The following is a 23,205-nucleotide window of genomic DNA, read 5'->3' on the forward strand; positions in this document are numbered from 1 at the left end:
CCGCTGTGGTCCTTAGAATTATAACAGGCATCCATCTTTGCTTGACACCAAAGTCTGCCCTGTCACCTTTCCATTTGTGATCTAATTTAACCTAAATTCATTACTGTGGATATCCTCTTCTCATGCCTCTTCTAGCATTACGTTTCTTGTAATTGTCTTAAGTCCCACCTTAAGGCTCCGACTGGGTGACACTGCAGTGCAAATTTCAAACCACTGAACATATGAATTTCTAATTCCCACAGTCTTTTGGGTTCGAGCAAGTATCAGTCTCAAGTCCTGAAGTAATCTGAGCTTATTTTTACAAGTAACCATACATTAACAGAAAAGAAACAATATTATTTTTTCCATTTGCATATATTTACATCACATAGCTTTTCTTTCTTTTATTGTTAGTCCATAATTTGCTGAATTTCTGCCTTCCATTAATCCTCATATTTCATCCTGAACATTAATCTGCATGTAATGTTCCCACAATTTATATTCCTATGAAATTTGCTCCTCCCCTTTTCACATGATCCCTCTTCAGTTTTTTTATCTCTATTGTAACATTCGGTACTACAAATATAGTTGGGTTTATACTTTGATTTCCATTTTCTAGTAATTGCTTTCTTGACAACCAGTAGAATTAAACTTAAGGCTTTAATATGGCTAGGCAATTCAGATTCTGTATCCCAGTTCAAGTCATTTCCTTAGTTATTTGCTTGTCCGGTATTTCTGACAAAGTACTTTGTAGAGAATTTTCAAGTCTGCCAAGTCATTACATCCAAAACATAGTTCCCAGTACCCGTTTCTTGCCATCACGCCTCCAGCATTTTCCATCTACCTGAGGACAAATTCTTTGAAGTCTGCTTGAGGTATAAAAATACCTCTGCAAACACTTCCAAAGATCTAAAACCTTCTGGACTTCATTGCATAGTTGGGAGATATGCATATGTCCTCCCATCGTTCTCTTGTAAGTTACTTTTCCAGTCTCTATCCACAATCTTTTCTAACCTCTTATTGTACAATGTTTTATATGACGTACTAATTTATCCCCTTTTTAATAGCAGCATGTGATGTCAATTTTCATTCATTCCTCAAGACATGGGTTTGGAGCTGACCCTCAGATACATCTCTGCCACTTTTTACAGCTCTTGTCTTCTGGAACTCTCGAGCTCCTTCCTTACCCATAATGCTCTAGTCTCAACATTACCTCAGATCTCGTTTGCCGCCTTTGCATACAGATGTGGTCACTGATGGCCCTTGAGATTGTGTGGTTTTGTGAATTGTATATTTTTGCCTTTTCTATTATATTCCAGTTATATTGTAATTACCCCCTGTATCCTTTATACACTTTGGTGTATTCTTAGCTTACCATATTTGGTAGTTTTTTTCCCTTTCTTTACCCTTGTGGTATTTTTTGATTAGCATTGTTGGTAATCCCTTTCTTTTCGTTACAAAAACAAAAATCTCTTCTATTTTTGCTTAATTTATTCTTAATTTTCGTGCTTGAAAAATGGCAAAAAAACCTTCGAGTTTTAAAAAGTGTAAGGGTTGTGGGCATAAAATACCATTGTCTGACACACACAGTTCATGTGTATACTGCGTAGGCCCAGAACATTTAAAAGAATCGTGTGATGTTTGTAAGGCCTTTAATCCACAGGCCTTAGTGGATAGGTAAAATAAATTGATCTTAAAAGGTTTATTGCCTTCTGAATTTTCGGAGTCTTTACCTAGAGCTCAGCGCTCCAAGAAATCGGAAAAGGAGTAAAGAAAACATTCATTGTACCCTTCTGGATTCTCCACTCCTAGTTTGAATCCAACCTTTGAACGTTCTCCCAGAAGGGGCAAAATTTCTAATTGTGTCCTGCTGCAGATCCTGGTACCATTTCTGTGTCTGCAGACCAATCCTCCTGACTACTGCCCTCTACCTCAGTCCTTCCTTCTGACAAGGACAGCAAAACTATGGAGAGAATTGGCAAGAAGGTGTATACTCCAGCAACCTTGTCCTTTAGGGCCATCAACTACCAGACATGCATATCCAAGTACTCTCTGTCCCTTTTAAGCTTTTAGATGTTCTCCCTGATACGGCCACAAAGTCCCAAACTTCCAATCTAATATCCTTGTCCTCACAAGTGATAAGACACTCAAATGCAGTTACGATGCTGCAGTGGCCTCTGCCAAATCTACAGCCTCTGCCTCAGTGTTCAGAAGGTACTCTTGGTTGAGGCTACAACCCCTTCCTGACAATATTTGGGCTAAACCTCTTGATGCCCCCTGGGTAATGCTGCCTTGTTTGGCACCCAAGTGGCAGAACTTTTAAAGGCCCTTCAGAAGGGAAAATAACTACAGGGCTTCAAACATCTGTTTGTCACCAATTCCTAAATTTCACAGGAATTACCCTACTAAGACGCAATTTATTAGAAAACATTCTGCCACTCCTCCTCCTGCTAGGGGCAAAAAGTTCCATAAGGCAACAGCCACCTTCTAGGACTGCCCAGACACCTATCCAGAAACCTTCATTTCAGGGCAAGTTAGGTAGTCTGTGACTACCTGCCTCCTCTTCCAGGCCCTATATCTCTTTCCTGGAGACTCTCGCCATCTCACCTTCGGGGAAAGCATCACCTCCGATAAGTGGGTCGGTCCTGTCTATCATAGAAAAAGGTTATTTCATGACTTGGGTCATTCCTCCTGTGTTCAGGGGCATCCCTCAGCCACCAAAGGACCAGCATCACCTCAGATAAGTGGGTCCTGTCCAACATAGAAAAAGGTTATTTTATGACTTGGGTCATTCCTCCTGTGTTCAGGGGCATCCCTCAGCCACGAAAGGACCAGCTGACCGTATTCCAACCAGTCTTGGACAGTCTTGTCTCTCAAGGGACTATCCAATCAGTCCCTGCATCAGAAAGGGAAGGGGCTTTTACTCCATACTTTTCCTGGTCCCTAGAGGATGGCCCATGGACACCCATACTGGATCTCTCACACCTCACCCTTTCTGCAAGTACCCACCTTCCGCATGCTCACCCTTAACTCTTTTTCCACTGTTAATGACTAAGGCATTTCTCACCACCTTGGACCTATGTTCATAGGTGTGTACTAGGCTAATGACCCTGGAACCTTTACAAGCCTAGCCCATAGACGTGCCCTGGCATCGTGCTTGCCTGCATATCCCCATCAAGTCCAAGCGCAGGAAGTACTTTCCCTTCTGTGTGGGTTCCTCACATTTTCAATTCTCTGCTTTACCCTTTGGACTATCTCCAGTGCCGAGGGTATTCACCAAGTGCCTGGCTGCAGTGGTAGCCTATTCCAGAGTCCTAGGGTTACAGATTTTCCCATACCTGGACAGCTTCGAATTCAGGCAGACTGTTACAGTACCATCCAGAACCATCTCCAGATAGTCATTTCTGTTCTCCGGTCTCTGGGTTTCACAGTCAACTTCCTCAAATCCAGTTTAATCCCCTCCCAGGACTAGGTCTTCCTGGGGTGCAGAATCACAACAGGTCTTATGATGGAATTTCTCCCACCCCAAAAGGTGGAAAGTCTTAAAGGAATACCTGTTGTCTGTCATCCACACCATGGCAATGACAGCAAGCGGAAAAATACCTCAGACTCTTAGGATATATGGCTTCCACAATCTGCATGCTGCCACTGTCAAGACTCCATGTGAGAAAACTTCAGTGGTATCTGAAGTCTACATGGACCCAACACTCCCACCTTTTGGACCACACCATTCGTTTCCTGCCTTGCCTACGGAAGGAGATCGTTTGGTGGGTAAGTAGTCTCTCTGAATCCAAGACTTCCTTTGCAGCGCCTGACTCCAGTCCAGGAAATGTACACGGACACTTCAGACCTGGGTTGGAGAGCTGCTATGGGCAGCTTGAAGGTGCAAGGCACATGGACAGGCCCCTCCAAGAGGAAAGCACATAAACATCAGAGAGATGAGGGCTCTCATCTTTGCCCTGTAGGCCTTTCAACATGTTCTGAAGCAAGGACCCCTGAAGTTGCTCATGGACACCACTACTGTTCTTTGGTATGTGAACAAACGGGGGGGGGGGGGGGACAAGATCATAATTGCTATACAGACTTGCACTCCAGGCCTGGGAACTGGTGGTCCACCATGGAGTAACTTTGCAGGCTGTCTATAGCCCCTCAGCTCAGAACTTGTAGGCCAACATCCTGTGCAGATCTGTCATAATCCCACAAGTGGATGCTACACAGGGATGTGTTTTTGGATATATTCCACAGATGGGATACACCACAAATAGACCTGGTTTCCTCCCCTCTGAACAGGCAACCACAGTTCTGTACCAGAGCTCCAAACCCCCTAACGAGGGCAACAGATGCCTTCTCCATCTCCTGGAAGGGGGTGTTTCTGTATGTATTCTCCCCTTTCCACTCCTACAGAAAATCCTGATGAAAATTCAGCAGGACAAACCAAAAATCTTGCTGGTGACCCCCTTTGGGCCAAGACAGCACTGGTTCCCCCTCCTCCTGCATTTAGCCAGGGACAATCATCACACGTTAGCTCACAGAGTGGACCTGCTCGCACAGGACAAGGGATCCCTAATCCATCCCCACCTGGAATCTCTGAATCTAACCCTGTGGGTGATAGTTTTGATCCCTTTCAGACACCTCTACTCTGAGGATGTGCTAAATGTCCTGCAGGAGGCCAGGAAACCCAATACTAGGAGACCCTACCTGTCCAAGTGGAAAAGGTTCTCCATTTGGTATCTAAAAAGACCGCTAGAACCATTTCGTTTGGTGCTATCTTATCTGTGTGAATTGCTGCAGGCAGGGTTGACCTACTCCTCTGTTAAGGCCCACCTTGCTGCTATTTCTGTATGTCTGCCTCTATTCCCCTGCTTCTAGACTTTAAGTGATGTTATTCCTAAAATAACTTTTTACACCTCAGGCCACCCAGAAGACTAGCTCCACTCCCCTGGAACCTGAACTGTAGTTGGAGAAAGCTCACTGTTGCTCCGTTTGAGCCAACAGCTACATACCGTCTAAAGTACTGCACTTGGGAAAACTGTGCTTTTGGTGGCCCTAACTTCAGCCGGGAGGGTCTGAGCTCCAGGACATCATGGTCACCCCACCCTTTTTAATTTTCCACAGGGATAGAGTTACCTTATGGACTTAACCTGTCCTTTATGCCTAAGGTAGTAAATGAGTTGTCCCTGAACCAATGTATCCACCTCCCCACCTTCTTTCCACAACCCCAGAATGACAGAGTCCTGTATTCCCTGGTTTTTCAGACAACTTAAAATTCTGTATTGACCAGACCAAATCCATTAGGAGATCAGAGCAGCTGTTTGTCTCCTTTCACCTCAGGGCTCTGGGAAATGCTGTGACAAAGCAGACTGTTTCTACATGAATTTCCAAAGCCATCTCATTTTGCTGTACCCACCGTGGAAAAAATATAGACTCTAACATAACATAAAAGCCCCATTCCACTAGGGCCATGGCATCCTCTGGAGCTTTTTTTTTTCAAGGGGCTGGACACTGCCTGTATGCTACAAGCAGCTACCTCAACATCAGTCCATACCTTCGCCAAACACTACAAATTGGATCCCATCTCCAGAGCTAGATCGGGGTTTGCTAGAGCAATCCTGCATGGATTTTTGGAAAACATTTCCAAGCCATCTTCTCTTTCCCTTTGAGCTTTGGTACTCTCAACCAAAGGTTATGAATACTGCAACATGGGAATAGAAGGATATAGAATATAGAATTGTTTGTGTCTGTCAGCTTTTCCCGGTTAGGGATCGCCACAGCGGAACTCCGGTCCGCTAATGATTGGCAGTTGATTTTTATGTACCAGCTTGCCAGGCCTGACACACAACCTTCAATGAAGGTATGCCCATTCACGCATGTCTCCACGCAGAAGACGCTCTAGCTGAGAATCGAACCGGACAGCGTCTTACTGTGAGGCGACAACGCTACCACAGCACCACCACCACAGGTATGTAAAATATAGAATAGTTGTGTAAAATCTTACCATAACCATAGATGTCCTTCTCTTCAGAGGTGCTGGAAGCTGTTGAAGACTCGGGGGGTGGAGGGTGACAGGGGCACTTGGTGATCTAAAAAGGGCAATTTTTTAAAAACTATTTACTACCACAACATAGGTTCGTTCACTTGGAGGATATTTTAAGCTTAGCCAATTTCCATTTTGGTGCTTGAATTAACATTTCCTGATTGGTCTTGCCTATCCCATGCCTGATAGTTATACATTAGCTCTAGAGAGAATAAATGTGTTCACACTGCAGATAATTTTAGGGGACCCATGTAAGGGATGCAGCATTTAGGATCTGCCTTTATCCATTAGTGGCACGAGGGGTAATCCTGGAATACATTTTCTATTGCCCATCCATAGACCCAAGTTGCATTTCAGTATTGGCAGGGATGATCTTTGTTTTACTTGAATGGATAGTCTATTCTGGATATATGTCCATCTCTTCACAACATTCAGTTTAGCTACCTGGACTAAGTATATCTGATGCCATTTGAATGATGTTCAGTAGGTCCATCTGTGTTAGGTCAGAGGATGCCTTGTATGCCAGACACGTCACCTCTAAGCACTCTGTAGGATACTGAGTATAGTGATAAATCTTTGAGGTGGTCCATGCAAGACCTACTGTTTAGGACTTGTATCCTTTTAGTAAGGTATTGCTGTGGGTATTCCAATTGTTGCATGGGGTCTGGACAGATGCATGCCAAAGTGGGCATTATACAAAATGACCTAATGAGGGCTTTGTAAAGGGAGACAATAACATCTCTAGATCTAGTCACAGTCAATTTGTTTATAAGCTGTACAATATAGAAAGACTTTCTTATAACCCCGGGCACATGTTGGTCAAACGTTGGGTCACTGCACACACAAGTTCTCAAATGCCAAACTGGGTCTTTTTTCAGGGGGCATTGTCAATTTGGCAGTTCCCTGGAGTAGATGACTTCCCAAAGGATACGATAATGTATTTCTTGGAGTTTAGTTTCAATTCATGATTCTGGCACCAGTTATTGTTTGGGACAAACCTTCCTGCATGATGGTTGTCATTTGGGGATTCAATAACTGCTCCTAGCTTGCAGTGATCTCAAACTTAGTCGGCCAAAGTCCTTTGGTATTTCCTTTTACTTTTGAAATGTATATGCCAAACAGAAAAAGTCTCAGCACCAAATCCTGGGGGAACACCATTGGTGACTGGTCTCTTCCCCTATTTTGATCTCATGCATCCTATGAGCAAGCATACATGTATATATGCTTTGATTCACCTTCCTGAGTGTATTAAATTATATTCCTTGTATAATACAGCACCACTTGTCACTGTTTTATATTTGTAGTTTGGAACAGTCTTCTAGTGAGCAATGAAACAAAATGTTTGAACCAATAATGACAAAACTACCCACTTCAAAAAATGTCAACCATAAAAGGCACTCAAACTTCTGTCATTACAATCCACCAATATCAGTAAATATGCAAAATCTCTGCAGAAGTAAGTCATCTAAGTAATTCCACATTAAAGGGATCTGTAACTAATGAAGTGGTTACGCTAGCAAACAACTTTATATTTCATTGTTTCATCTACAAATTAAGTGCCTGTTGCCCTTGAATGATTTGCCTATGCTACATTAAAAAAAATAAGCTAGTAATTTTGCAATGGGGAATGGATGGCAAACTGATAACAGGTTCATAGTTACTAAGCAACTCCTCCAAAGGAGGACATTCATAGGACTGCAACATCCACTCCCATTAAAGTACAACACAGTACAGTATCAGAGATCCAGCTGCATACTGCGGGAGTAGTACCCACAGCCGTCTGCATCAAAAGGAAGTATACGACCTCTTGTGCTACTAGCAATGCAAACAACTTGGCATAAGTAGCATTAAACTTCACTTCCCCTGAAGCTCTCGGCTCCTTGTAAAGTCACTTGACGATCAACTAAATCTCAACTTCGCAGCACAAGAAATCTGGAAAAAGGTCAAAATTTATTTGGGGAGGCCAAAACCAGGGACACATTTTAAATATTGCTTGTATAATCTTAGAAAGTTGCTAAAATACTGTTTTGTGTTACCATGCGTTTCCTGAAATATAAGAAGACAAACTTAGAGGTATCATTATTTAGTGAATTCACTCCTCCTTGATTTGCCTTAAAATCACAAATTTTAAGAGGAACATACCAAAAGTATGAGCCAAATATTCTGTTAAAATCTGGACAGTGGAGAGCTATGCACTCAACTTCCTGAATCACAAGTGGTGGTATGGGTAAGAGAATTCAGGCTCTTGTTTGAGCGCGAGTAACACTAACCACCAGGTATACCTAACTGTGGCATTTATATACACCGACACACACACACAGACACACACACACACACAGACACACACACACACACACACACACACACACACACACACACACACACACACACACACACACACACAGACACACACACACAGACACACACACACACAGACACACACACACACACACACACACACACACACACACACACACACACACACACACACACACACACACACACACACACAGACACACACACAGACACACACACAGACACACACACACACACACACAGACACACACACACACACACACACAGACACACACACACAGACACACACACAGACACACACACAGACACACACACAGACACACACACAGACACACACACAGACACACACACACAGACACACACACACAGACACACACACACAGACACACACACACACACACACACACACACACACACCCTCTCCTTACCGGCATGACTCTGGCAGCATAACTCCTGTAACATAGAGCAATAAGAGAACAAGAACAGCTAGCTTAGTTAAACGTCCCCGCACAAATCCACATTAGCGTGAAAATTCCACTTCATTAATTTTTCCTAACCAGTCTTGCAGCTGTAAAAGTGGGAGGGGCTATCCCTCCCCCCTGGCTCTATGGTTCTGGCAACCATGCTTCTCTTTCATGTTGCAGTATTCTATCCCACTCTCCTACCCCCTATGTTAAAAAAAAAAAGGCTTACTGGATGATTAAGGACTTGTGCAGCTATCCTGGGACTGGGGTCCGACTGGGGCAATCAGTTCTGAGGAAGGTATGTGCAGACGTCACTTATGGTCCACACTCCCTACGGCCACCATCTGATGTCCCACGTACCTTGCAGTGACTAAAGCTTTTATATACTGGCCGGACGTTTGGGTCGCTAAGCAGAGGCGCTAACCCAAAGGTTATGAATACTGCAACATGGATGAGAAGGATATATATGGTTATGGTAAGATTTTACACAACTGTTCTTTCCCAGGAGGGTAGATGCTCCTTACACTGTGGCTATGATGCTATGGAGGCCTCTAGCAGAGCTGCAGTATCTGGTTCTGACATAGAAGGAATGCTTGGCTTGGGGAAAAGAACTTCCCCAGACTTTACCTGCTTTTTGATTGAGAGGAAAAGGCCTTAAAGGCAGCATCAATCCCAAAAGCCCAGACAGTGGTCCTTGGAAATCCCAAGCAGGGGAGCTCTAGGCCACAAGGCCCTGGCAGAGAGCAGTAATGAACTCTTCCTTTCCTCTCACCACTCCCCCACCCTCTCCAGAAATGATAGGAGGAAGACTATCCCTGTTCAAAGAAAATTGGTGTCTCATTACTTCAGACAAGTGGGTTCTGAATGTGACCTCAAATGGTTACATGCTCACTCGCTCGCATCCTGCCCTCACCAAGAATGATACCATGGTATAAAAAAAAAATTCTCAATTTTAACAATTGGCTAAGTTTCTGGTGTTATTCAAAGGGGATCCAGTGTCTGTCTGCCTGGGATGACATTCTTGACAAGCCACACTGCTTCACTAAAGACGGCTTGCACCTGTCATCCTTAGGCTTTCGAATACTTGCCAAGGCTCTTGCCACCCCCATAGTGCCTTTTTAAGGCAAGGCTCAAATGACAAACCCACCGCCGTAAATGGCTCAAGTAACAAAAAACTGAGGGTAATGCTACTCAGTGCCAGAAGTCTAATCCTCAAAATGCACGCACTCGAGGCACTCGTCAGTATGGAGAAAATCAATATATGTGCAGTAACAGAAACCTGGTTTAAGGCTCCAGAGAGCACCCCAGCACTATCAGGCTACAACTCATACCATACATTTCGGCCACAGAATCCAAACCAAAATACAAAAGGTGGGGGCGTATCCATATTCATCAAGGATACCTACACCTCCAGGTTAGTGGCACAGCACGATGCTTCAGAGATCATCCACGTGCAACTAACAATGGGCAAAACTGCAATTCAGATTGTAGCTTGCTACATACAGAATACCCACCATGTCCCAGGACCCCCATTCCGCATTTCTGGAAACACTGGGAAACATAAAGGTCCTACCAAACACCTTAATATTGGGCGATTTCAGTTGCCCAAACATTAACTGGAAGAACTACTCAAGTACTAACTCCCTTGCCCAACTTTTCCTAGAATTTATAAACTCAAACGCCCTGGTTCAACTAGTCAACACTCCCACCGGAGGTGAAAACATATTGAACCTGGTCATCACCAACATGGGCGACCGGAGTTCCACACCAGAGGTCAACCCCTCGCTGGTTAGAGCTGACCATAAACAAATCACTTTGGATATCCATATTCCACCTCCACCCCCGGACAAGAAAGCTACCTTAAAAAACTTTTCAAAAGCAAACTTCACGTTACTTAAGACCGAGGTGGAAAGTTTCAAAGCCCCTATGCTGAAGGATAACACTGTCCAAGCTGCAAAATCCTTTACTAATGCATTCTACTGGTAGCTACAAGAATGCATGGATCGTCCCATCCCAAGCAAAACCAAGACTCACTCCTCCAAGAAAAGGAAACCAGTCTGGTGGACTCCTGCCATAAACAAGCTATACAATAGGAGGAAACTAATGCAGAAAAGAGTGAAATCCCAAGAAGGGAAGACATCCCTGATCAGTATCGGCAAGAAACTATGATCCCTCATAAAATCATCCAAGGCAAGCTTTGATAGAAAAATTGCCAAGGACTCCAAAGATAACCACAAGGCATTCTTTAGCTATGTCAAGAATCTACGTGGCAATGCTCAGATCTGCTCGGAGTCCATGCAGAATGGCACAAAATGCACTGAACCGACCGATATCGCCAACATCCTGGCAGACAGGTTCAGTGCAAACTTCACCCCCCTCTCACCCCCAAAAGGGCCCATAACCATACCAGAAGAATGTAAAGTCCCTGAAATCATAGACACTCAGGTTAAAACAATCCTCTCCAAAGCCAAAAAAACAGCATCAATGGGACCGGACTGTGTCCCAGGCTGGGTCCTACACGAGCTCAAAGACTAACTAACCCCTCACCTAAACGCACTGTTCAAAATCAGCCTCTCCACAGGCTGCATACCCATAGAGTGGCGCACAGCAATTGTTATTCCACTCCACAGTGGTGGAGCCACAACAGACCCCGGGAACTATCTCCCTATAAGCCTGACTAGCTTGGTCTGCAAGGCTATGGAGCGCATTATCATGGAACTCATTAACAGAGAGGGCAGATCATGCCTCCTAAACCTGGTGGACTTCTTTGAGACAGTTACCAAGGCTATAGACGAGGGAAAGGTGGTACACACAGCCTACCTAGACCTCCCTAAGGCCTTCGACACCATTCCCCATTCTGGTATTATAGACGAGCTCACCAGCCTGAACATAAACCCCAACTTGTCAAGATGGGTTGCCAGCTGGCTCACGGACAGAACCCACATGGTGAGAGTTGCGGGAGCTAGGTCCGTCTCTATACCGGTTACAAGTGGTGTTCCCCAGGGCTCAGTCCTAGGACCCCTCCTGTTTGGCATATACTTCTCAGAGGTACAGGCAAGCACAGGAGGACTATGGCTGACCAAGTTCGCAGACGACTGCAAACTAGGGGCTATAATTGACTCTACGGCTGACACAGACATCCTCCAAAAGGGTCTCAGTGAGACGGATACCTGGTGTCAAAATTATGGCCTCAAGCTAAATGCCAAAAAGTGCATAGTCATCCCCTTTGGAAAAAACAAAGTGCCCACAAACTACCACGTAGGTGGTAGTCCCCTAAATATGGAAGACATAATAAGGGATCCTGGGGACCCAAGTAGATAGTAATCTCTCCTTTGATAATCACATTGCCAAAGTGGTTAGAAAATCCTTCTACGTGGCCCACCTAATCACAAAAGGGTTCGCATCCAGATCAAAAGAGGTCATTGTGCCCCTCCACTCATCACTCATCAGACCCATCTTAGAGTACAACGCCCCATTTGGGATGTACCTTACAAGACACCTGCAACAGCTGGAAAGACCACAGAAGTACCTCACCAAGAGGATCAATGGCCTCAGATGCCCTATGCAGCTCGACTGAAGAAACTCCAGTTGTACTCTGTTGCATACCGCATGCTCAGAGGTGATCTCTGCCTGACATACAAGGCCATATCCAACCCAGAATTGATGGACATGCTCCACGTAAAGAAAACCTTATCCCCTTGAGCCGCACGCTCTAGGGATCTAAACCTCACCACAACAATAAATAGGATGTGCTGGAGGGATGGATTCCTGTCCCAGAGACTTCCCATGCTTTGGAACAAGATCCCAATCTACATTAGGCAGAGTTCCTCGCTAGCACTCTTCAAAAGAAACCTTCACGAGTGGATGGGAAACAAAGTTTATCTCTGGGATTACTTTGGCAGCTCTGCTGGACAGAGGCACAGGGCACTAATCTAAGCGGGTGGCGAAAGCCAACACATTATGGCTAGGCTTATAAATGCCTTCGGGCAGATAGCCTAGTACCCACCTATGAACTTTCAAAGAGCCATTAAGATACTCTGGTTACCTGGATATTCCACAAAATCAAAGAGCAGTGGTCCTTTCTGAAATTCACAGCCTGTGCTCACAAGACTCAGTGGAACTAGTACCAGAACACCAAATAGGAAAGGGGTTCTATTCCAGGCTATTCTGGTTCCCAGAAAGGAAGGAGGGCGCTTGCTGCCTTACTCTAAACCTATCCACCCTCAATCAGTCCCTGCTGGTATCAAAATTCAAAATGTTGACTCTTCAAAAACTCATACCTATGATAGCTATTCAGGCCTTAGTGGTCTTCAGGCCTTAGTGTTCACTGTGGACCTAAAAGATGCTTGCTTGCACATTTGTTAGAGGAATCTTGCAGAAGTTTTCTACATTTCAGAGCAGGTACCAGTCATTTTCTACTCTGTGCTGTCCTGTGGCTCGTCTACCGTTCCCAGGTTCTTCACAAAGTGTGTTGCCTTCTGCACAAGAGGGATCCAAATTTACCCCTGTCTAGACGACTGCCTTATTCAAGCAATGAGTCAGTCAAAGCTCCTCGAGGATCTGGCCTTCACTCAGTAACTCCTCATCCCCTTGAGGTAGAGTCCAACACAGGATAGTTTTCCTGAGGTCTCTTCTGGATTCCTCCCTTCAAAATGCCATCCTTTCTCTACTAAAGGTCTCCTTCCTTACTCAAAATTTCCAAAACATCATGCAGGGACAATATTTCTCAGTCAGGGAATTCCTCAGAGCTTTAGGCTACATGGCATCTTGTATCCTCATGATCTGTCTGGCCAGGCTGCACACAAGGAAGCTCCGGTAGTACCTCAAGAATCTGCGGTGCCAGCACTCAGTCCCTGGAGACAGAAAATCAGCTGATCCCTTGCCTCAAGGATGAATTTGCATGGTGGACACGGGCATGTGCCCAGAACCTGGGTCTCCCCTTCAGGTTCACCTCTCGTAGCCAAACTTTAACCACAGATGCTACAGAGACTGCCTCGGGGCTCATTTCCAACACCTTCAATCCCAAGGCAGATGGGAAATTCAGCTCATAGAGAAGTGCATAAATTGGAAAGAACTGATGGCAGTTCAAAAGGGCCTAGTAGCTTTCAAAGAAAAATGGAAACCAGGGGTCCTGCTAGTCAAAACAGACAACGTCACAGTCTTGTGGTACATAAACAGGCACTAACTCTTACCCTCTTTGTTGACCAGCTGTGCAGATGTTCATCGTGTTTCACTGTTGCAGTCATTACACTTAGGTTATCCTGCTGGCAGGCTACCCGCAGTCTGCCTGAATTCCAAAGTCCTGGTCCGGCGTCGGTTGCTGTCGCTTCTTCCCTGAAGTCAGTGCGCCAGGGGTATACAAGATGCAGCCGACGCCATTTTCTTCAGTCTTTCTTGCCGCGCGGTGCCCGAAGCAAAAGCAGTTCACAAGTGCCGGTCGGCAGACTCCTGAGATTTTTCAAAATCGAATTTCAGATCCGAAGTCTTCAATAAAGCTAAGTACCCCCGTTGGGGAAACTTTTTTTCTTGCTCCAGACCGATGTCAGAAAAAGTTAACAATTGTATTTCTTGTGGGAAGCAAATACCTCATAAGGATTTTCATTCTTTCTGTATTCCTTGCCTAGGCCCTGACCACGACGTTGCTAGTTGTCAGTTTTGTGCCAGTTTTGTGCTAGATTTAACCAATGCACTATTAACCGTCGGTGCGATTTTGCTTTTCATTACTTTGGCCGAAGGTTTAATTATATAATGCCGTCGGAACAGCCGGCGACCGGAGTTCCTAAAAAGCACAAGGAAAAAGAAAAGGACAGGCATCCGAGGTCCAAAACCGACTAAGCCTCCGCTAGGCCAGTCACCGGTTCTCAGTGAGGCGCTTTTGCAGCGCCTGACACCTGCTACTTCAGATCCACAGGCCACTTCCGACTCCCACGTGGAGACATCTAGGCCTCTGAATACTCGAGGTACTGGACCTTCAGAAACTATTCCCTCAGTCAGGTTTCCATTTCATCTGACTCCTCTTCAGAACAGGGATACTCTCTTCCTCCCTATGAGGAGTCTGATGCTGAAGAATCTATCCCTTCAGCCTCTCCTCCTGAGGACTATTCTTTTGGGGAAACCCTACATACTATGAGGGAGCATTTTCACTGGGAGAGCCAAGATTACTCAGAATCAAAGAAAAGGCTCAGTGATTTTCTTTCACTGCCTCAACACAGACCTCTTGCTATTCCACCTGTACTAGACATTGTAGATGATGTATTTTCAGAGTTCGGCCTGTCTCCTGACTCTTTACCCCCTGCACCCGTTAAGCCAGCCAGGTACTACAAGGTTCCAGATTCACATAAATTTCTATGTAAAAACCCTGCTGCTGACCCAGAAACTATATCTCAGGGTCCCAAAGGGGTCAAGGCTTTCATTGCAAAAAACCCTGTCCCCTCTGATAGGGATTCTAGAGCACTGGACAGATGGGGGGGGGGGGGGGGGGGCTTTAAATGGTCAGTTTCATATGCTTAAATATCAGCAATACTTAATGTCACTGCTAAAACAGAAAATGTTGACAAATTCTGAATGTTCTGAAAACAAGGAAATGCAGGATTTATTGCATGCAGCTGAACAAGTGGGAAAGCATACTTTGCAGTGTGGTTTTGATTCACTGAAGGCCTCTTGCAGGGCCGCTGTTACAGGCTCTCTCATTCATAGGCATGCTTGGTTAAAGGAACAGAATCTGCCTGATCATGTTTAAGCAAAATTATTGGATGCTCCATTACAGCATGATACTTTGTTTGGTGTTCAGGCAGAAGAGGTGTTAAAGAAAATGGAGGGTAAAGCGAAATCTATGCAGACAGTAAAGGATTTTTTTTACAGGTTCAGCCACCCAGATTTAGCAGGAACTGGCTTTCTAAGAATTGGTCCTTTGCAGTGTCAGCCAGGCCACAAAGAGGCAGATCTCAGGCCCCAAGGCTCATACAGACCTTAACAATGGGGTGCTTCTACCTCCAAAAGCAGAGAAGACAAATCACAGCCATATAGGAAACAGTCCCAATGACTTTCCACTGCCAATGCCGAGCACTTACCTTTTGGCAGCCCCCTTAGGGGGAAAGCTAGCACTTTTTTCACAAAATTGGCAAATGATCACCCAGGACAAATGGGTCTTTAAAATAGTTTCTCAGGGCTACAGGTTGCACTTTCACACCCTTCCAAAGACGAAGGGTATGCCAGACCTGCCACACAATCAATGAGCAGAGGTACAAAAGCAAATCTAATCTCTCATGGACATGAGGGCCATTCAACGAGTGCCACAGCAAGAGCAGGGACAAGGATTTTACTCAAGACTTTTCCTGGTACCCAGAAAGGACAAAGCCTGGAGACCAATACTGGACCTGTCTATTCTAAACACTTTTCTGGACGTTCCAAAATTCAAAATGTTGACACTGCAGCAGCTTCTGCCCATGCTGGGCAAGAAGGCTTGGCTCTGCACTGCCCTTTGGCTTATCTACTGCGCCCAGGGTCTTCACAAAATGCCTAGCACCAGTAATTGCATTTTGCAGACAGGAATTCATATATATCCCTACTTGGACGACTGCCTTATTCAAGCAGAGAGCAAGGACTTTCTACTAAAAGCATCTGACGTTTGTAAAAAGAGTACTAATTTGCCTAGGGTACACAGTAAACGAAAATAAATCAAAACTAGTGTCCTGTCAAGAGAAAATATTCCTGGGTGCAAGCTTAAATAAAACTGCCCAGATGGCTTATCTCACGCCAGACAAGCAAAGGCAACTGACTTCTTACTTCGAAAAGATGGCAACAAAGACCCAATTACCTGCAAAAAAATTTCTGCAGGCTTTGGGCTTCATGGCATCCTGCATTCTGCTAATTCCATATGCAAGACTGCATATGAGGAAGCTACAATGGTACCTAAAAAGTGTTTGGACTCAACATTGCCACAGCCTGGAAACATTAATTACCCTCATTCCCTTCCTGCAACAGGAGTTTCGATGGTGGGCACTGGCCTGCCACCACAACAAGGGACAGCCATTCACTCTACCCACAGCCAGGCAGACACTAACAAATGGATGCATCGGATTATGCCTGGGGGGCCCACATGACAGGAAAATGTATTCAGGGCACGTGGCCCGCAAGCCAAATGCATCTTCATATCAATCAAAAAGAGATGCTAGCTGTACAGAATGCCCTGACAGCCTTCAAGGCCCTTCTCCATCCAGGACAACTGTTAATAAAGACGGACAATACTACAGTCATGTGGTACATAAACAAGCAAGAGGGCAGACATTCCTACCCCCTCTGCAGACAAGCCATGACTTTGTGGAACACAGCATTGACTTATCAAGTACACCTGCAAGCACAATTCCTGCCAGGAAAGACAAATACTCTGGCAGATGAACTAAGCAGAAGCCTCATGGACCCTCATGAGTGGAAACTAGATCCACAAGTCTTCAGCATGATAGCAAGGAAATGAGAATGCCCAGACATAGATCTGTTTGCCTCCCCTCACAACTACCAACTACAGAGATTCTGCACAAACAAGCATGGAAAGTGGATGTTCTTTCATTCAGCTGGAAAACCCTTATGCCTTTCCCCCTCTGCCTCTCCTCTCCAAGGTACTCCTAAAGGTCAGACAAGAGAAGCCAAAAATGATACTGATTGCCCCAGACTGGCCACGCCAGCACTGGTATCCAATCCTAAAGAGCTTGTCTCAAGGCCCAGCCTGGACTTTACCTCAAATTCCTCATCTACTGACCCAACAAAACAATCTGATCCTGCACAGCCAACTCAGAATGTTAAATCTGGCTGCATGGCGGAAAATATGACCACTCAGAACACACCTCTCTCTAAAGCAGTTATGGATGTTTTGGAGGCCAGGAGGCCCAGCACCAGAAAATTTTTTGCAGAAAAATCGAAGAGATTCTGTGCTTAGAACCAGGCACAAGGAATTGACACACTTGTTCCAAATATTCCTCAGATTTTACAGTACCTAACTGAGATGCTGGACAAAGGCCTATCCTTCTCATCAATTAAGATCCATGCCTCTGCCATTTCAGCTCATTACAATACAGAACCGCCTATTTTTTCACATCCACTGCTAAGGCAGTACCTCAGAGGGGCCAAAAACATAAGACCTTCAAGGAGAGCACCGATACCTACATGGGACCTCAATTTTGTCTTGAAAAAACTCACACTGCCTCCTTTTGAGCCAGCCAATACAGCCGAGATAAAATTCTTATGGAAAACAGCTCTGCTCCTAGCAATAACTTCAGCAAGAAGAGTCTCAGAGTTACAGGCATTAATGGCTGTGGAACCTTTTATTATTTTCCATCTGGACAGGGTTTCTGTAAGGACGAACCCAACATTTATGCCTAAGGTAGTGTCCAGTGTGGCTCTTAATCGAACCTTTCATTTGCCTACTTTTTATCCAACATAGAATAAAGGGGAGAGACTTCTGCATTCTTTGGACGTACACAGACAGCTACGCTTCTATTTGGACAAAACGAAAGCTCTCCGAACGACTGAGCAACTTTTAGTGGCATGTGCTGCAGGATCACAAGGAAAGGCTATCTCAAAGCAGACTATTTCAAAATGGATAGGCCACTGCATTCATTTCTGCTATTCACAACATGGCAAATCAGTGCCTAAGGGCATTAGACCACATTCAACCAGAGCAGCAGCCACTTCAGCAGCCTTCCTCCGAGGAGTACCAACCAAGGATATTTTGGAGGCTGCAACTTGGACTTCAGTGCACACGTTTACAAAGCACTACCACTTACCTCTTTACTCTAAATCCAGAGCAGGCTTTGCCACTGCAGTTCTGCAGGGCCTTCTAGCCACTCCTAATTCTATTTAGACCCAGCCACCCAACCTCAGCTTTGGGATTCAACCCAAGTGTAATGACCGCAACAGTGAAACACGATGAACATAGTACAGTTGTGTACCTACCATAAATGTAGATGTTCGAGTGTATTCACTGTTGCAGTCCAGGTTACCCACCCACCATCCCCCTTTTTGCTGGGACTTATCTGTACAACCTATGTGGTGTATTTGCTTGTAGATGAAGGTAATGTTTATGCTTTTTTTAAGCAATATTTTTAGCCTACCCTTTTGGGGGCACCTGACATCTGGGGCAAGAAAAACTGAAGAAAATGGCGCCGGCTGCATCTTGTATACCCCTGGCGCACTGACTTCAGGGAAGAAGCGACAGCAACTGACGCCGGACCAGGACATTGGAATTCAGGCCGACTGTGGGTAGCCTGCCAGCAGGATAACCCAAGTGTAATGACTGCAACAGTGAATACACTCCATCTACATTTATGGTAGGTATGCAAATGTACTGTTTGGGAGACAGCTCACTCTCTGGGGTTGCACCTTATTGCACAATACCTTCCAGGTGCTGAAAACACTCTAGCAGATCTCTTTAGCAACTTGATGGCTCCCCATGAGTGGCATCTGCATTGGGAAACTTTTCTCAGCATAGTCCAAAAATGGGGAACCCCACAGATAGACCTTTCTACCACGAAAGAAAATGCTCAACTAAAAAGATGCTGTTCCGGGAGCAAGCTACCCACAGCCTGAAGGACAGATGCTTTCTTCTTCCTTTGGAGCCACCTTTTCCTTTATGCATTTATCCCCTGCCTCTTCTCCCTCAGGTCCTCCTAAAAATCAGGGAAGAAGGCTCAAGGGTCATTCTGATAGCCCTAGACTGCCCCGGCCAGTACTGGTATTCTCTGCTACTAAATTTAATAAACTAAAATCTGTGGAAGTTACCTCAGAGTGTTAGACCTTCTGACTCAGGACAAGGGGAGGTTTGTGCATCCCAATTTGCAGACTCTCAGCCTGGGTAACAAGTTCAAGACATTCTCAAGGAGGCTAGAAGGCCTAGTTCTTGGAAATTATAATCCGCCAAGTGGAAAAGATTCTCCATTTGGTAGCCGAAGCAAGGCTTCAATCGTAACTCGGCCAATATTTTTGCTATTTGAGATAACCTGGTTGACAGAGCTGCCCCCCCCATATTGAAAAGACAGCTTCTGCTGAATTAAAATTCTAAACTTGGAAGATTATCCTTTTACTGGATATCACCTCAGTCAAGAGAATCTCTAAGCTGCAAGCTCTCATGGCAGTGGAACTATTTATCATATTAATTTATGCCCAAGGTGGTCACAGACACATCCTTGAATCAAGCTATACACTTGCCCACCTTCTTCCCCAATCCTCAGATCCAGGGGTTAGATTATCCTTCACTGTGCAATGTGCATAGACAGCTCCACTACTATCTTGGCAGAACTAAAGCTTTCAGAAAGTCAGACCAACTCTGTCCTTTGCCATTGGCCCTGAAGAGAAACCAGTCTCCAAACAATTCCCATGTGGATCTTTGTATTTCCTTTTGTTACAGCCATCATGGTAAAAAGCCACCTGAAGCTGTCAGACTCCACTGTACTAAGGCAGGAGTGCCTTCCAAAGACATTTTGGAAGCTGCTACCTGGTCATCTGTGCATACCTTTAGCAAACACTACCACGTATCAGCCTTTTCGAAGTCTAGAGCAGGCTTTGCTACTGCCATCTTGCAGGGCATCCTGTCTACCCCATAATGTACCTTCCACTCTCATCTCAGCTGTGGGAATCGCACCACAAGTCAGGACTGCAACAGTGAAACACAAAGAACATAGTGCAGTTGTGTACACTTGCCATAAATGTAGATGTTCAAGTGTAGTCACTGTTGCAGTGAGTTGTGGTCTCTCTGGATTTATTTCTTTTGGTTGTGTTTTTGTATTCACTATTGCAGTCTTCTTTCCCTCCCTCCTTCCCCCTTTGCCAGTACTAGTTGTCTGCTTCTAACTTCGGACCTCCGGATGTTCTCCCCACAGGGCCCATTTTCTGCCTTGGACCCTTTCTTATGGTTCATCCTGGGGTCTTTTATCTTCTAGGGTGCAAGAAAAAAACTGATGTCATGCTGTCTGCTGGCTCCTTTTGTAACCAAGTGTATTGACTGCCAGCTTTAGGAGGGAGATTTTTACTCTGGTAGTCAGGCTGGCCAAGGGCTTCCACCACATGAAATCCCACAAGTCAGGACTTTAACAGTAAATATACACCAACATCTACATTTATAGTAAGTGTAGACAACTGTACTTTTTGCTGTGGGGGGGGGGGTAGTAGGGTTGGTGTAATGGTTAAGGTCTTCCCCTCACAGAAGCAAAGTATTAGGTTTGATTCTGACCTCTGGTCATTGCCTAATTATTGGCTAGGCTTGTAATGGTAAGCAGTCGGTCTGCAGGCTATTTATCTGTGAACCTATGAAGAAGTGATTAGTTGACAGTTTGTCAGATCCCTTTTGGGTGACTTCAGAGAACAGTGACTACTCAGTTTGAGAAACTTTGGCTTATTATTGAGTGTCCATGTCTGTATTTGTAACCGATACAGCTGTCTTTTTTTTCTTTTTTGTTGTTTGGTTGGTTGTGGGTCCAAAGGATCTGCCTAGCATGCACTGACCTGGCTCATTCATTCCATCTCTGCAAGAGACATCCTGTCTATTCAGTCTCTTAGACAAAAGTCAGGGGTCTGGTGTTGGGGGATGTCGGGTGTTAGGAGATGGGCCAGTCTGGCAGACTGTGGAAGCCCCAACCCCTCTGCATTGTTTGTGCTCTACAGTTGCTGCTTCCATGAGATGCACATGCAACAACTTGCATGCTGTCTGTACCAGCTAAGCAGCTCACTGCTATGCAGCATTGGGTAAATTAGGTTCCTTGCTGTAGACTAAATACCTACACTCTTGCAGGTATTGCTAATGCATTGAGCCAGCCTACTTGTCTTTACCCAGAATGGGCAAATTGGCATCAGCTGTACACCCCCATTCGCCCACCTAGTCCCTTTCTCACCTATGCCACTAGTGGAACACTGGTCATCTGAGGTGATGTCATAGGTTTATTCTACTGTGGCATGTGACCGTTTGATTTTAAAAATTTGGCATCTTTGTGTTTTCTAAGATGCACAGCATCCTGGAAAATGCATTTATACACACGTGCAGAAAAATTCCACAGGAGGATTTGTATATCTACAAAGTCTAAAATCGTGGGCTACATAGACTGAAACTTCAGGCCTCTGTTCAGAACATTGTCATCCAGCAAGCAAGCCCCCCCCCCTCCAAAACACACACACACACTCTCGCTCTCTCTTGCTTCTGATGAAGGTAAAAGACCAGAAAAATTGACTCTGTGCATAAGATTTAAAGTAAGTGGACAAAGAATGAGATGTGGATACCCTACCAGTCCTGTGAAGGTCTGCTGGTGCTAGTCCTGGTACTGACCTGCTCCGTTCACTCCCAGCCTTTAGAATCTGTCTGAAGATTAGTCCGTCTTCTCCCACTGTCTGTCTCCAGAAAGAATCTTCACTGTAACTATACTTTTTCACAGATCTCACAGGGAAGTTGTGGAGTAAGATGCTGGTTGCCACATACCCATGAAAGAATCATGCCCACTCCACCAGAATTGACCATCTTCTGATGATCTTAATGTACAACCTAGAAGGTCTTTTCAGAATGTTTTCAGGAGGATGTATGAGTGAACATCGTGCCTCCAAACATCTCACAAGGAATCATTTAAAACTGTTCAGTTGACGGTGCATGGTGTCACTTTTTAACAAAAAAAATGATTGCAATGGGCAAGCCCCTCCTGCACTTTTATACCCTCAATTTTATCCGTAAATATACTAATTCCAAGATTGCACACCCATGAATAGTAAGGAAAAACTGTCTTCACTCCCACAGCTTCATGTCGTCAATCTCAGTGGCTATACTTAAACTAAATATTGCATTTGACTAAGTACCATCAGTTTTTCCCAGTTTGAGTGTAGTCCGTGCAATTATAATCAGGGCCTACTTTTCAGGTCTTCAATGGCTGACAGTTTGCCTCCCAGCATAAAAATATGCCTGATGTCTGCACCAGTAGCACAAAAAGATAAATCCCTTGAGTTTGCCCCAGATGACCTGAGGGCAGTTAATCTGTCAGATGTTTAACGATACAGGCAGGGAGGATGAGTTTACCTAATTTTCTTTTGGGGTATGGGGGGGAGGTCCTGTAATATGTGAAAGGGCCAGGCTGCATGCTCTCAGGCCTCCCCTCAGACCTGTGCTGGCTAATGATGGGATATTAATTAGCAAGTTACAAGGAGATAGGTCATTGTTTAAAATATAAATGCCCCACTATGGAGCCACTGTATGGTGGCTGTTTTCCTGTCCTATCCCAGCCTGCATTGCATGGTGATGTAGCCTGTCATGGAGTTGAAGCCTCCACCTGCAAGTGCTGTACTTGCTGGGGGAATCTCCAGGTGTGGGTCATAACAGGTAGCCACCAAGACATTGGGAACTGCAAGGATTTGAACCATCTAGAGCAGGCGTTAGTGGTGGCAGTTGGA

General features: G+C 45.0%; 1 protein-coding gene across 2 annotated transcripts in view; it reads left to right on the forward strand.

Moving 5' to 3' along the window:
- Positions 1–23,205, forward strand: part of TIPIN (TIMELESS interacting protein) — a 759,992-nt gene that overhangs the window by 692,074 nt on the left and 44,713 nt on the right. The gene's annotated exons all lie outside the window — the stretch shown is intronic.

This window comes from Protopterus annectens, chromosome 7.part0, assembly GCF_019279795.1.
Source record: "Protopterus annectens isolate FY-2018-M chromosome 7.part0, PAN1.0, whole genome shotgun sequence".
Taxonomy (NCBI): Eukaryota; Metazoa; Chordata; order Ceratodontiformes; family Protopteridae; genus Protopterus; species Protopterus annectens.